At 32.7% G+C, this 15,818-nt stretch overlaps 1 long non-coding RNA gene across 1 annotated transcript; it reads left to right on the top strand.

The window, feature by feature from the left end:
• The first annotated feature begins 4,014 nt into the window (after positions 1 to 4,014).
• LOC116662997 lies at positions 4,015 to 15,308 on the top strand. The gene is made up of 3 exons (XR_004319003.1): positions 4,015 to 4,026; positions 6,072 to 6,076; positions 15,201 to 15,308. It is a non-coding gene; the product is annotated as an uncharacterized LOC116662997 (long non-coding RNA).
• Positions 15,309 to 15,818: the final 510 nt, after the last annotated feature.

Genomic DNA, 15,818 nt, shown 5'->3' with positions numbered 1-15,818 from the left:
TTTTTTCTGATGCCTAGTGTTAGTAATACATATAACATCTACAATATTTTGTATCACATATGACAATATTGGTGTAAGTACTGACAGAAAATTCATTTTGTAAACAGATGATACAAGCTTATGGTATCGATAAATACAGCACAATACTGTAAATGTATTTTCTCTTCCTTATTATTTTAGTAATATTTTATTTTCTCTAGCTTTCTTTATTGTAAGAATATAGTATATAAAATTTATAATGTATAAAATATGTGTTAATTGACTGTCTATGTGATTGGTAAGGCTTCCAGTCAACAGCAGGCTATAAGTAGTTATGTTTTTGGGGGAGTGAAAAGTTATACATATTTTCAGCTGTGTGGAGCAGTTGGTGTCCCTAACACCAGCATTGTCTTTATAGGGTTTTATGGGAATTAAATGTGTTAAGCATTAAGTTTTTAGAATGGGGCCTGGCATTTATTAATATTAAATAAAATTTTTAGATACTCCTGCTAGTTTAATTATTATCATTCTACTCTTGAAGAAAAGGAATATAGTTGGACAGGTTTGTGAGTCAAGGTAAATTAATACTATTGTCCTTTAAGTGATTAGTGAATTGTAAATCTCTCTCTAGGGCAGGAATCTGGGACCTAAATCTCCTTCAGGCTTACATTTGCTGCACTTGTAAATGGCAGCTTCTTAAATCAGGAATGGAACCATAGATTCCTTTCATCAGGGAGAGAGTGAAGAATGCACCATTTTTCCTGGGGACCAGCTGACTTTTCCTTCCTTGCTGTACCTCACACGAGTGTGGTTCCCTTCTTAGGAAATTCCACTTCCACAACAGAGGAAAAGATTCAAGTGGTTATGGTAAAATTGCACAATTTTCTCCATTCAAACAAGCAAATGGAAGAATGTCCTTTAAAAAAAGTCCTGTACCAAGGCCAATTTCTGTAGTACACTTCAAAATAGTCTCTATTCATCAACCACTCTGTCACTTCCAATAGATTTTTTTTTCCCAAAGCTAAATAAAATGGCTTATTTACTCCAGGCTTGTCCTGTGAAATCTAAGCTGGTTGACCAACCTGTCTGTCTCACAACCTTAGCAGGTGGGAAAAACTTTTGGGGCAATAGGTACTGTATTTCTCAAGCAGCTACAAAATAGGGTACACCTGAAAACAAGCATTCTCTTTGCTTCTCTTTGCTTTTCCTGGAACAACAATGACAGTATGGTGTCTAACTTTGGTAAAACTTTGTAGTATATTTCCCACTTCTGAAATGGATAAATAAGATAAATACATCATTTCTAATAAACACATCCCATTTGCTATGGAGCTGTATTTTCTGGGAGATCCAAAGTGTTAGCATGTTCTCTAGTAGACAATGTGAACCTGTTGGGAAACTGCAGCCTGGCATTGTCAAGACAATCACTTGAATAGCTGCTTCTGTTATAAAAGTTTTACATTAAAAAAGTAAACAGACAAGATATGTTGGAAGATGTATTTTAAGTGAATATTTATATTGTCGTCTTGATATAAATTAAAATTTTATAACTTTAAAAAATATTCAAAACATTGAGTTCCATAGTCAGTTGATTTCCTCAAGGTGAGTCTGATTACATTTGTCTAGTTTTTTTATTTGATGCTGCCAATATCTACCTATTTTTAGAAGTGGTAGTAGCCCTGTGGCTTTTGTAAAATGTTTTGTGTATTTCATAAATCCCTTCATAGGTAATTCCAAACCATCTCCCCAGGATAATTTTTATATTATGTGATCACTCTAAGTACTTAAAAAAAATATATTTACACTATGATTATCCAACTAACAGACCCAACAGTTATCTATTTTGATTTCATTTAGTTTAATCAAATACTTCATATTTCAATATTGAAGTCACTTTATAGATCCTATAGGTTGGACATCAGTCATTTTTAAATCTTTAAAAAATTTCTAATCAAGAATTTCTAATTTTCCAACTCATCCAAAAAGAAGTCAGGGACCCAAGAATGATTTTAAAGAGAGTCAATACGAGGTGGCCTTTCTAGTAGTCAGTAAAATTATCTGTGTAGCTGATGAAAGGGAAAGGCCAGAAAAAGCAGAATCAGACTCAAAAATATGTAATAATTACATAATTGATAAGAAGTGGCATCTCCAATTAAGTAGGCAAAGGATAATTAACTCACCGAATAATATTAGGTCAAAAGATTCATGATTTGGGATGAATAGTAAATTTCTACCTCATCCCATGCAAAATAATTTTCACATGAATTAGTATTTTAAATATAAAAATAAAACCATAAAACCTTAGAAAAAGTATTAATATTTGTATAATCAGCTTGTAGCAGTACCTTCTAAGCATGAAAAGCAAAGCTCTGTAAACCATAAAAAAAGGGACTGAGGTATTTAACTATAGAACATAAAAATTTGTACATTGCAAAACCATGCAAACCAAATTTTATTACAATGATGAAACGAGAAAGATAAATACACATAGAAAAGTAGTGACATGATTGAATATGAGGAGATATTACAAGTCATTTAAAATAACAAATACCCTTGATTATAAATCAATAAAAATGTTAAAAAAAAATAGCAAATACCTTAAAAATGGGCAAAATTTTAGCAATCTGTTCACCAAAATATGAAAGACCAATGAACATGAAAATTGTTGTTAATTACTCATTGAAGAAATAAAATATTATTGAAATACCATGTTATCTTAATGTGGCAACTTTTTAATTTTTTAAAATTACACTGTTGGGGAGTTTTTTTTTTTAAATTATTGACTCAATTTTATTACTAGTAATTAGACTGTTCATATTTTGTATTTCCTGATTCAGTTTTGGTAGATTATACATTTTTAGGGATTTATCCATTTCTTCTGGGTTGTTCATTTTATTGGCATATAGTTGTTCATAGTAATCTTTTATGGTTCTTTGTATTTCTATGGTGTCGGTTGTAACTTTTTCTTTTTCACTTTTGATTTTGTATATTTGAGTCTTCTATCTTTTCTTGAGGAATCTAGCTAAAAGGCCCTGCTTAGTAGGAAGCTGCCAAATGCTGGTGGTTGGGGCCAGGTCTTAGTATAGCTGGTTGTTGGCCTGAGTCTAGTGCTGGTGAGCAGTGTCAGTTCCTGGGACAGCTTGTTGCAGATCCCAGCTCTCCTGGGCTGGTTTTGTCACACTGGTGTGTAGGGGCTCGGTGGGTCTAGGGGTTGATGCCATCTCACTGGTGGGCAGGGCCAGGACCTGAAGCAGCTCACTGAATTAATAAAAAAATTCCCAACAATCAGAAGTGCTGAGCCAGACACAGGTGAATTCTACTGAATATTTAATGAGGTGTTAACACCTACCCTTTTCAAACTATTCCAAAAAATTAAAGAGAAAGGAGCACTTCCAAATTCATTCTACTAGGCCAGGATCACCCTGATACCAAAACCATACAATGACAACACAAAAAGGGTAAATTACAGGTCAGTGTCACTGATGGCCATAGATAAAAACCCTCAAAAAAATTATCAAACCAAATTGAAAAATATATTAAAAGAATTATACACCATGATCAAGTGAAATTTATCCCAGGGAGGCAAAAATTGACCAATGTCTGCAAATCTCTCACATGATATACCACATCAACAAACTGAAGAGTAAAAATTACTTGATCATCTCAACACATGCAGAAAAAGCTTCTGACAAAATTCACCATCAATTTATGATAAAAACTCTCAGCAAAATGGGTACAGAGAGAATATACCTGAACATTATAAAGGACATCTATGACTATCATATTCAAAATTAAAATGGGGAAAGCATTTCTTCTAAGATTAGAAGTGAGACAAGGATGCCCACCCTTGCCCCTTTAATCACTTTACTCAACATAATATTAGAAGTTCTAGCCAGAGCAATCAGATAAGGAAAAGTAATAAAAAGGAATCCAAATTTGAAAGGAAGACATAAAGCTGCCACTGTTTGTAGATGACATGATACTATGTATACAAAATCCTAAAGACACTAAAAATCTATAGAACAAATAAATGAAGTCCATATGGTTGTAGGATAAAAAATTAACATAACAAAATCTGTTGCATTTCTATATACTAAAAACAAACTATCAAATTGAGAAATTAAGAAATAAACCCATTTATAATTTCATCAAAAAGAATAAACAGGCATGTGAAAAGATGCTCTTCATCACTAAACATCAGGGAAATGCAAGTAAAAACCACAATGAAATACCACTTCACACTTACCAAAATGGTTATTATCAAAAAGACAACAAATAACAAGTGCTGGTGAAGATGTGGAGAAAAGGGAAATCTTGTGCACTTTGGCAGGAATGTAAATAGGTGCAACCACTATGGAAAACAGTGTGGGGATTCCTCAAAAAATTTAAAAATAGAACTATCATATGATGCAGAAACTCTGTTCTAAATATTCTTTTTCCAAAGAAATTTTTCCAAAGAAAACAAAAATAGTAATTTCAAGTGAGATATCCACCACTATACTTATCGCAGCACTATGCACAATAGCCAAGGTATGGACATAACTGTCTATCAGTAGAAGAAAATGTGATATATACATATATATGTATATTTATATATAACAGAATGTTACTCATAAAATAGAATGAAATCTTGCCATTTAGAGGCAATGTAAATAGACCTAGATCATATTATGCTAAATGAAAAATGTCAGACAGAAAAAGACAAATACTGTACGATATCACTTATATGTGGAATCTAAAAAACAACAAATGAACAAACAACAGAATGGAAAGAGTTTTAGATATAGAGAGCAGCCAGGTGGTTGCCAGAAAGGAGGCTGAAATATAATGTAGGAATGTAATTAATAATAATGTAGTATCTTTGTAGGTGACAGATGTTAACTGTGTTTACCAGAGTGATCATTTTGTAATGGACAGAAATATCAAATCACTATGTTGTACACCAGGAAGTGACATAGTGTTGTAAGTCAATTACACGTCTAACAAATTAACAAACAAATAGAAAAAGAGTTCGTGTTTGTGGTTACCAGAGATGGACTGTCGGGCAAGAAGGAAGTGGAGCAAAGTGGGCCGAGGGCACCCACTTCCAGTTACAGACTGTGTAGGTGCCAAGGGTGTGATGTCAGCATAATTAATATAATGACTATTGCTAAGTTATATACATGAAAGTTGTTAAGAGAGTAAATCCTGAGTTCTCATCACAAGGAAAAAAATGTTTTTTTCTTTTTTTCTCATTTTGTATCTGTATGAGACGATGGATATTCACTAACCTTATTGTGTTAATAATTTCATGATGTGGGTAAGTCAGATTATTATGCTGTACACCTTAACTTATACAGTGCTATATGTCAATTATATCTCAATAAAACTGGAAGAAAAAAATGACACTGTTGCTTAGTGTGTAAATTGGTATTACTGCCTACTGCTAGTGAGTGTAAATTGGTATAACTTTCTAGAGGGCAATTTAGCAGTTGTAAAAAATTATTCAAAACATTAGGAAAGTAATCAGTATTATTCTAAGCCTGATAAAGATGTTCATAGAAATGTTTTAATGACAGCAAAGATATAAAATTGGAAACAGTATTAAAATATGTGATTTATTGGGTAAAGTATTGTACATAGAAGGTACCTATCTGCATGTAATGAATTATGTCTTAGCAGTGTCATTTGAGTGGAAAACTTGGTAATTGAAAAATATTGGTTACAAACAACATATACATTATTTGTTACAACATGGAATATATATCCTCCAAAATATTTATAGTAGTTTTCTTTGTAATGAGATTATGAGTGATTTGAATTTTCTTTATTGGGTTTATTGATTCTAGACTTTTAAAAGCAATGTATCCTTATTTAAGAATAAAACAAAAAAAAACCCTACTATGATATGCTTTAGGCTGGTGGTTTATATTGTGGCTAAACCTTCTATAATCGTATTATCTGGATTCCAATCCTTTCTCCACTTACTGTGTGTCAGTCACATCAGGCAAACTGCTTAATGTCTCATTTTGAGTTTTCTCTTTGTAAAATGGAGAAAATAAATTTACCTACTTCATAAAGTTAGTTTGAAAATTAATTGAGATCGGGCCGAGCTATAGTATTCAGCTGGGCACTTATTGATTGTACTTTAAATATGAGCATTGTTATGTAAGTTAAAGGCTGCATAATAGTTCAGAGTTGTCCAGAATAGATGATGAAACCGACCCTCTAGTCTGCTCATGTTTTCATATCCATTGTAAGAGCATTTTTCAGGGGGTCAGGTACTGCTGCACATCTGTGCACTCACAAAGGCAGCAGAGACAGGGGTGCACAGTGGCTAAAACAAGCCTTCATTGTATTTTCCCAGCCGTGTGCTATCCCAGTGAAAGGGCTCCCAACAGCTAGCACAAGCACTGCAGCTTTTGTTCTTGCGTAAAATCCATTAGTAACAACTAATAATCTTCATGTACTAAGTTGTATATGTTATGAGGTTAATTTTGTCTTCCTTCCCACAAAGAAAAAGAAGTGCTTTCTTTTTTTCTATCTGCACGTGTATCAAAACGGTGAAAACTTCACCAGCTAGTGAAATTCAATCATGTCACCTACTTTAGTAATGTTACTTTAACCTTAAAAAAAGTTTTAACTTTGCCGTTATTTTTCAATGGCCCAAATCGCCTTCAAAATGTTTCAGAGAAAATGCTGAATTTTACACAGTACCTGTTTCAAATAACAGAATAATATATCAATCCGTACAGTGTTCTCTCTCATATTCTGTGCTATTGAAATCTACCTGCTGTTTAAATTCCATAGCCTGGCACTCTGATATTAACCTTGAGCCCTAAACACCACAGGATTTACCAAACACACAGACAATGTCCTATTAACTTACTCTTTGCCTTCCTTCCTCTGTATCTCTCACATATGAGCTTGTAATTTTCCATAGTGGGGCACTTGTGTGTAATAGCTTGTGCCATCTAATTGAATGAGGGGCTTAAAGAGCATTAAGCACTTAGAGGGAAATGGTGCCAGAATATAATGCCCTTTCCTGGCTGTCAGCTAGCCTCTGGGTCCTAATCAATAGGCTGATCAACAGCTGTGCAAGAGACCAGGGTGACGGAAAAACTGTGTACTCTAACAAGGAGGGAAACAGACAGAAAATCAGATCCAGTTCAAAGGGAAACGCAAATAAAAAAATAAAGAACTGAGATAAAAATAATTAATGTTCTACGAACATTTTTGAAATGCGTACTGTGTCTATAGTTCTGGGCTATGTATCAAGGAAGATGCAAAAAAACCCAACATTCTTTTAATATTGGCAGATCCTGGGAACAGACTATGTTAGAATAGGACTGCCTGTGTCCCAGAGTCTGATGTTACTGTTTGTATCACCCTAATAGTACAAAAACCCTATGTCCTTTAGTGCCACCAAATACATGTTTCTGTTTTCTTATGACAAAAGAGTGGTATTAAGCCAGAAAGTTTATTAATTAAAATAAAAATAGAAGAGAAAATCTGCTATGTAGGACAGGCATTGGAGGAAGATAGCTGTAAGGAATGAGTTGTTTTTCTCCTAATTCCATGTTATCTCCTAAAAAAAAAATCTATACCAATTTCTAGGGTGCAAGGTAATTAATGATATTGTGACCAGTTTATTTATAATCCCATCACACATAAAATCTTTAAACTTGGTTAGTGACCAATGCCTATAAGGTGATTGTTCTACCAGTCATGAAAGGGAGAAAGGAAAGAATGGTGAAAAATATAAAATGCCAACGAAGGAGCAGAGGACATCTCACTTCTTTATATAAGTGGTGAGGAAAATAAAAATACTTTTCTTCTCTTTACATATTTTTTTTTCTAACAGCTAAGCCTACAGCATGTGTCAGTGGCAGATCAAATATTAAAAGCAAATTTTAATAAGTGAGACTCAAAAAGGGATTTAGAAAGCTCAGGGGATTTGGAGAGGACTGTTCAGTTCAGGGAATTCCACGGCTCTGGGGCATAACAGGTGAATGCTCTGTTGCCCATGGATGAGAGACCTGACAAGGGGGTTGATGAATTTGAGATTTATTATTAGAAAGTAAGGACTGAGGGCACGTATAAATGGAGGGCAGTTCTGATAGGAGAGAAAGGGAAGTTCCATAGAGGTAATGAAAAACTCTGAGCCAGATTTTAAAGTCAATGTACTGACTGATAGCAAGTGAGTGTAAATCTGCCATAACTGGAGTAATGTGATCAAATTTATTGCCAGGAGTAAAGCGTGGATTGCTGCATGCGGGTGGGACAATGATGTGCTTTGTGAGTGTTAGACTTTAGAGCGTTTTCCTATTAACATAATCTAGAAGTCATAACAGTACCCATTATAACAGTGAAGGCAGCATGAATGCTTTAAAAAATGTTAGTGTAATAACTGCTTTAAATTTTTGAAATAGCTCAATGAAAGAGTTTTCCTTTGATAAAAGCTTATATGGTTAACTGTAAATGATTTAGGGAAACAAACAATAATGCGGAAAGTTTTATAAAACAATAACAGGATCTTCCTAAGTGTCACTTAAGTGAAAATGGTGAATGTGGCAAGTAACTGGAGATACACATTAGCTGGTCACAGGAGAAGGTAAAGAGGAATATATGATATCAGTGCTCTGTTATACAAGATAAATAATTGTTTCTTATGATAAAATGATTTTTCATTTCTGAACAAGGGCTATTCTTATAAACAGAAAACTGTGAAACTTTCCTCAGAGATACTACGGCTAATACAATTTGTTCCATATCATTTGCTCTTCTACCTCCATACTTTTCTGAGACTGAAGTATTTACTGACAGTGGATTTTAATGGGGGGACCACTTTATAGCATCAGCATTCCAACTCAAAATTTAAAGGCTTGGTGGAACCAACTTCAACCTGTTTTTCATTTTCCTTTGTTTCTTTTTTAAATCCTTTTTAATATTTTTAGACTTACCTATTTGATCAAGAAGTTTAGAAATCTTTGAGGGCAGGAACATGTCTGTCTTTTGTTGTCGTCAGTGTCTACTACAATGTATTACACAAAGAAATTTTGTATTTTTAAAATATTTTTATTGAAGAAGTTAATTCTAGCATCTAGGCTGATGATTTAGGAATGCCTTTTAAACATTTTGAAATTATTTCCTGTCTTAGTTCATTTGTACTGCTGTGACAGTGTATCATAAACCAAATGGCTTATAAACAACAGAAATACATTTCTTACAGCATTGGGCACTGGGAAGTTTAAGATCAGATTGCTGGCAGATTTGGTGTCTGGAAAGAGCTCACGTCCTGTTTCATAGGCAGCAGTCTTCTCCCTGTGTCCTCACATGGGGTGAGGGAGTTCTCTGAGGTTTCTTTGTCAGGGCACCAATCCACCCACATGGCCTAATGACTTCCCCAAGGCCTTATCTCCTAATACCATTACATTGGGGGTTAGGATTTCAACATTTGAATTTTGGGTAGAAATAACCATTTGGTCTGAGCTATTGACATATAGAGTTAGAATTTCTAAAATGACTGAGTGAGAGCAGAGCTACATTGCATCACCAAGCTCCACAGAGCACTGTTCCTGTGGTAGTTTATATAAATAGATCTAGAATTCAATGGCAGTGGGAGGGAAGGTCATTTACATAGATTAATATATTGTCCCCTGATGGCCATCTTGAAAGATTAAAAATATTTAAATAGGCATGCAAATTAAGAAAATACTACAAAAATGACTCCATTTTAATTTTTCTTTTCTGCAAGTTATCAATTAAAATAATTTTAATCAATACAAAAAAGCTAAAGTTATGTACTGACACAAATCAAAAAATGAAATGTCTATCACAAAAGTAAACAAACATTTAGCTGATCTTTTTCTTTCTTTCCATAATTTTAGTCCAATAATTTTGGTAAAAATTGTTGTCATATAAGAATCATAAAAAGACGCAGGAGACATGGTATTATGAAAACAAGATTACAGGGTTATACAAACAGATAAAAAGAAAGGAGATAGGATAATGTACCATTCTACTCTATGTCTTTATTTCTTCTCTTTCTCTTTGTCAATCTCTTGTGTTTAGTACCAAAATGTGGGTATCTTCTAGTATTTGAAAAAATATAATAGAAGAGAAATGCCAATGAAAAAGAACAAAAATAAGGTCTCAAACTTTTTTTAAATTGACTTCTTTTCAGTTATCAGTTTTCAAGAAGGTTAATGAAGAATTATTTTGGTAAATGAATTTCTTTTCTTTCTCTCTTTCTTTCTGTCTGTCTGTCTCTCTTTGTCATTGACAATTGTTTTTAAAAAGGTAAATCACTCACACAGATATAAAATAAACATGTTAAATTTGTTTAACTACTTACTAATGAATGAGTCAGGCAGAAGTTAGAGTTGGTTCAAAGAAAAACTCAAAGAACACACGCATTCATAAATCAGGAATATTGAAATGAATGAGCAAATGACACAAAACTGGCTTTTTCCACTATGAGGGAGGGAAATCAGTTGAACCTTTGCCTAACAGAATTTGTTTGCCTGTCTGTAGAGAAGACTTATTTTGTATTACTATCAGTTATTTACAACTGACAGAGTTGCAAAATAGGCAATGAAAGGCACACAGCTCCTGTATAGTCAGAATCGGCAACCCCGGAGACTGTTCTCTAAACAATGGAGTTTTAAAAATTGAAGTACATTATTTTCCCTATCTGTCTGTCTGTCTATCTATCTATCTATCTATCATCATATATCTGTTCCTATGTCTCACTCTGTTTTTCAGGAAATCCCCATAGCAAATAGAGAAATTTGGCCAGTAGTACTCCCCTCTTTCCAATCTATGCTGAAAAATGACTAATCAAAATGTGCGGCTGAGGTAATCTTTTCTCTCATTTCTCACTCAGAAATCATCTAATATCCTAGAAGTTGAACTATAGGTCAATACCATAAGTACTGATAAAAGATGAAAAAAATCCCTAAACAATAAAATATTTTGGCCCTTGGCCATATAATCTAAATATTCCTTATACCTGCATTTGGCTACTGCTTAGTAGTTCCTTAGTCTCTAATGTTAGTTAAGTAATAAAAATTCTTTAAATTCCTACTTATACTCAAGCAATAACTTGTAAAGCCTATTTTTTTTTTTTTTGCATGAGGGTAATTTTTAGTGTTTTATCACAAGGATACTATTTCTTAAAAAGAAATGCAAAATAAAAAATTAGTCCTGCCACTAATTTTTGAATAAATATAAAATTCTGCCAACAAAAAGACTCCCCCCTCACATACCAATATGCAAGAGGGAGAAAACAATTTATTATCAAGTGATGCAATCAGAATACATGTATGCAGGAAATATTCTCAAGAAACTACAAAATCTGGACAGAATTTCATGCAAATCTATTCAGTAGATTTTTTTTTAAAAAAAAGGAAATTTCCCTTTTCCTTGGGAGACAAATGGATGCAATTTGTGATAGTTTCCTGTATTGTGATGAGAGATTCCTGAGTTAATTTTAGGGAGGCATGTGTTCATTGTTCCAAGGATTAGAAGGCTCATGACCTTATGTTATAAAATCAAAAGGTCATGCTTCTCATCAGTCCTATTATTATTTTCCAGGAAATACCCAAAGAGGAAGGGAAGAGGGAGCAGCCACCTTCTCCCTTTTTATTAAAAAAAATAAAATTTCATCATATTACTCTTATATAAGGTATTAACAAATCTGGTATAAGTTTAAATGCAACTAGGATAAAAATGATCAAAGAGCAAAGCTTGATAGCCTATCATTTTATGGCAATAACAAAATATACAACTTTTTATTTCACTTCTGAAACACACACAAACAAAAGCACACCATTTAAAGCATTTGTACCTAATGTAATTATTTTGTAACAAATTTCGATATCTATTCCTGGTTGGCATTATTTAATCGCCTTAGTAAGATCATAAAAAGCTCATACTTCTATTTTATACAAATGATTTTTAAATAGCTTTTATCAGTCTCAGTTTATCAGTGGATATTAGGAATGAGCAGAAGGAATATTTAAATTTTATTTGAAATTTTTGCTATAACAGAGTATTAATTTTCAGAGTAAAAGTATTAAAGCTGTGATTTTTCTTCCAGTTTTATTGAGATATAATTGACCTATAGCCACAGTATAAGCTTAAGGTGTGCAGAACAATGATTCGAGTTACATACACCATGAAATGATTATCACAAATGTTTAGTGAACATTCAACATCTTATATAGATACAAAATTAAACAAATAGAAGAAATTTTTTTTTGTGATGAGAACTTTTAGGATCTACTCTCTTAACAACTTTCATGTATAATATAAGGTAATGTTAATTATATTTATTATGTTGTACATTACATCCTTAGTACTCATTTATTTTACAACTTGAAGTTTGTAGTACCTTGTATCTGCCTTCATCCAGTTTCCCCTCCCCTCCCCCCGCCTCTGGTAACCAAATATCTGATTTTTTTTTTCTAGGAGTTTGTCTATATTTTTGTATGTTTATTTTTGAAGTATAATTGACCTACAGTACTATGTTAGTTCCTGTTTCACAGCATAATGATTTTTTTCTATACATTTCAAAATGATCACCAAGGTAAGTCTAGTTGCAATCTGTCACCATAGAAAAATATTACTTATTAGTTGGTTATACTCCCCACACTTATATTTCATAGCCATAACTCATTTATTTTGCAACTAGAAGTTTATACATTTTAATTCCCTCACCTATTTCTTTCCTCCTCCACCTCCCACTCCTCTGGAATCTAATGGTTTGCTCTCTGTATCAATGATTGTTTGTGCTTTATGTTTGTTCATTTGTTTTGTCTTTTAGATTCCACATATAAGTGAAATAATACAGTATTTGTCTTTCTCTATCTGATTCATTCTCTTAACATAATACCCTCCAGGCCAATCTATCTAGGTAAAAATTGCAAATTTCATTCTTTTTTATGGCTGAGTAATAGTCTAATGCATATATACCACATCTTTTTTATCCATTCAGCTATTGATGGACACTTAAGTTGTTTCCATATCTTGGATATTGTAAATAATGTTGCAGTGAACATAGGTGCGTATGTATCTTTTCTGATTAGTGTTTCCAGCTTCTTCAGATAAATACCCAGAAATGAAATTGGTAGATGTTATGATAGTTTTATTTCAAACTATTTCATTTTTTATGGAATCTCCATACTATTTTCCATAGTGGCTCCACAAATTTACATTTCCACCAACAGTGCATGAGGGTTCCCTTTTCTCTATATTCTCACCAAGACTTGTTATTTGTTATCTTTTTGATAATAGCTATTATGACATTATGACAGGTCATATTATGACAGATGTGAGATGATTTGCATTTCCCTGATATTTAATAATGTTGAACATCTTTTCATGTGCCTGTTGGACATCTGTATGTCATCTTTGAAAAATTGCCTATTTAAGTCCTCTGCCCATTTTTTACATTTAGTAGGCAGCCTTTTTGTTTTGTTGATAGTTTTCTTTGCTGTACAAAAGCTTTTTCTTTTTATGTAACCCATTTGTTTATTTTTATTTTTGTTTCCTTTGTCTGAGGAGATATGTATTTAAAAGAATTATATAAAGACCATATCAGAGAGAGAGAGTACTACTTCTGTTTTCTTCTAGAATGTTTATGGTCAGGTCAAAGTCTTTAGTCCATTTTGAATTTGCATTTGTGCATGGTGTGAGAAAGTATTATAGTTTGACTTTCTTTCATGTAGTTCTCCAGTTTTCCCAACACCATTTATTGAAGAGTCTGTCTATTTCTCAGTGTATATTCTTGCCTTCTTTGTCATGGATTAATTGCCCATATAATTGTGGGTTTATTTCCATGCTCTCTATTCTGTTCCATTGATTGATGTGTCTGTGTTTGTATCAGTACCTTACTATTTTGATTACTGTAGCTTTGTAGCATAGTTTGAAGTCAGGGAGGATGATTCCTCCAGGTTTGTTCTTCTTTCTCAAAATTGTTTTGGCTATTTGAGGTCTTTTGTGTTTCCCATACAAATTTTAGAACTATTTGTTCAAGTTATGTGAATAATACAATTGACATTTTGATAAGAATTATATTAAATGTGTACATTGCCTTGGGTAATATGGTCATTTTAACAAAATTAATTCTTTCAGTCACTGAACATGGTACACCTTTCTGATTACATCATCTTCAATGTCTTCAGTTTCTTTCATTGGTATCTTATATTTTTCCAGGTACATATCTTTTACCTTTTTAATTAGATTTTATTCTTTTTGATGTAATTGTAAATGGAATAGCTTTTTAATTTCTTTTTCTGATAGTTTTTTTTATAACTGTATAGAAAAGCAACAGATTTCTGTATACTAATTTTGTATCCTGCAAATTTACCAAATTCATTGATGAGCTCTAGTAGTTTTTTAGTGGTGTCTTGAGGATGTTCTATGTATAGTATCATATAATCTGCAGTAGTTACAGTTTTACTACTTTCTTTCCAATTATGATTCCTTTTATATCTTTTTATTCTCTTGTTGCCATTAATAGGACTTTCAATACCAAGCTGAATAAAAGTGGTGAGAGTGAGTATCTTTGTATTGTTCCTGTTTTTAAAGGAAATGCTTTTAGTTTTTCACCATTGAGTATAATGTTAGCTGTGAATGTAACATATATGTCCTTTATAATGTTGTAATATGTTTCCTCTATATTCACTTTGTGGACAGTTTTTATGGATGTTGTAAATGGATGTTGACTTTTGTTAAAAGCTTTTTGCATCTGTTGAGATGGTCAAGTGGTTCTTATTCTCCAATCTGTTAATGTGTCATATTGATTTACAGATATTGAACTATATTTGTATCCCCAGGATAAATCCCACTCGATTATATTTTATGATTTTTTAAGGTATTATTGTATTCAGTTTGCTAATATTTTCTTGAGGCTTTTTGCGTTTATTTCATCAGTGGCATTGCCCTTTTTTTGTGTGTGTGATATCTTTTTATGGTTTTTATATCAGGGTTATGTTGGCTTCATAGGATGAGTTTGGATGTCTTCTTTCCTCTGCATTGTTTTGGAAGAGTTTGAGACGGAAATATGTTAACTCTTCTCTAAATGTTTGGTAGAATTTGCCTGTTAAGCCATCTCATCCTGGACTTTCGTTTTTGGGGGAGATGCTTTTATTACTGATTCAAATTAGTTGCTGGTAATTCATCTGTTTATATTTTCTTTCTTTGTGGTTCAGTCTTGGTAATTGTACACTACTAAGAATTTGTCCATTCCTTCTACGTTTTCCATTTTCTTGGCATATAATCGTTCATAGTAAATCTCTTATGGTTCTTTGTATTTCCATGTTGTCAGTTGTAACTTCTTTTTCATTTCCAGTTTTATTGTTTGGGTCTTCTTTTTTTTCTTGATCAGTCTGGCTAAAGGTTTATCAATTTTGTTTGTTTTTTCAATGAACCAGCTCTTAGTTTTAGTAATCTTTCCTATTGTTTTTTAGTCTCAATTTATTATTTCTACTCTGATCTTTATGATTTCTTTTACCTATGTTGGTTTTTTTTTTTTTTTCTTTTCCTACTTCCTTTAAATGGTGGTTAGGCTTTGTTTTTTTTTTTTTTTTTTTTTTTTTTCCCTGAGTTATTTGTTTCCTGAGCTAGGCTTGTACTGCTATAAACTTCCTTCTTTTAGAACTGCTTTTGTTGCATTCCCATAGATTTTGGATCATTGTGTTTTCATTTTCATTTGTCTCCAGGTATTTTTTTATTTCTTCTTTGATGTATTCAGTGATCCATTGGGTGTTTGGTTGCATATCATTTGGGCTCCATGTGCTGTGTTTTTGGTAGTATTCTTTTTTAAACAATTTTTTTTAGTTAGTTATAGTCAT

The sequence above is a fragment of the Camelus ferus genome, chromosome 1, assembly GCF_009834535.1.
Source record: "Camelus ferus isolate YT-003-E chromosome 1, BCGSAC_Cfer_1.0, whole genome shotgun sequence".
Classification (NCBI taxonomy): domain Eukaryota; kingdom Metazoa; phylum Chordata; class Mammalia; order Artiodactyla; family Camelidae; genus Camelus; species Camelus ferus.
Note: the sequence above shows the minus strand (reverse complement) of the source record. Positions and strands in the feature narration are given on the sequence as shown.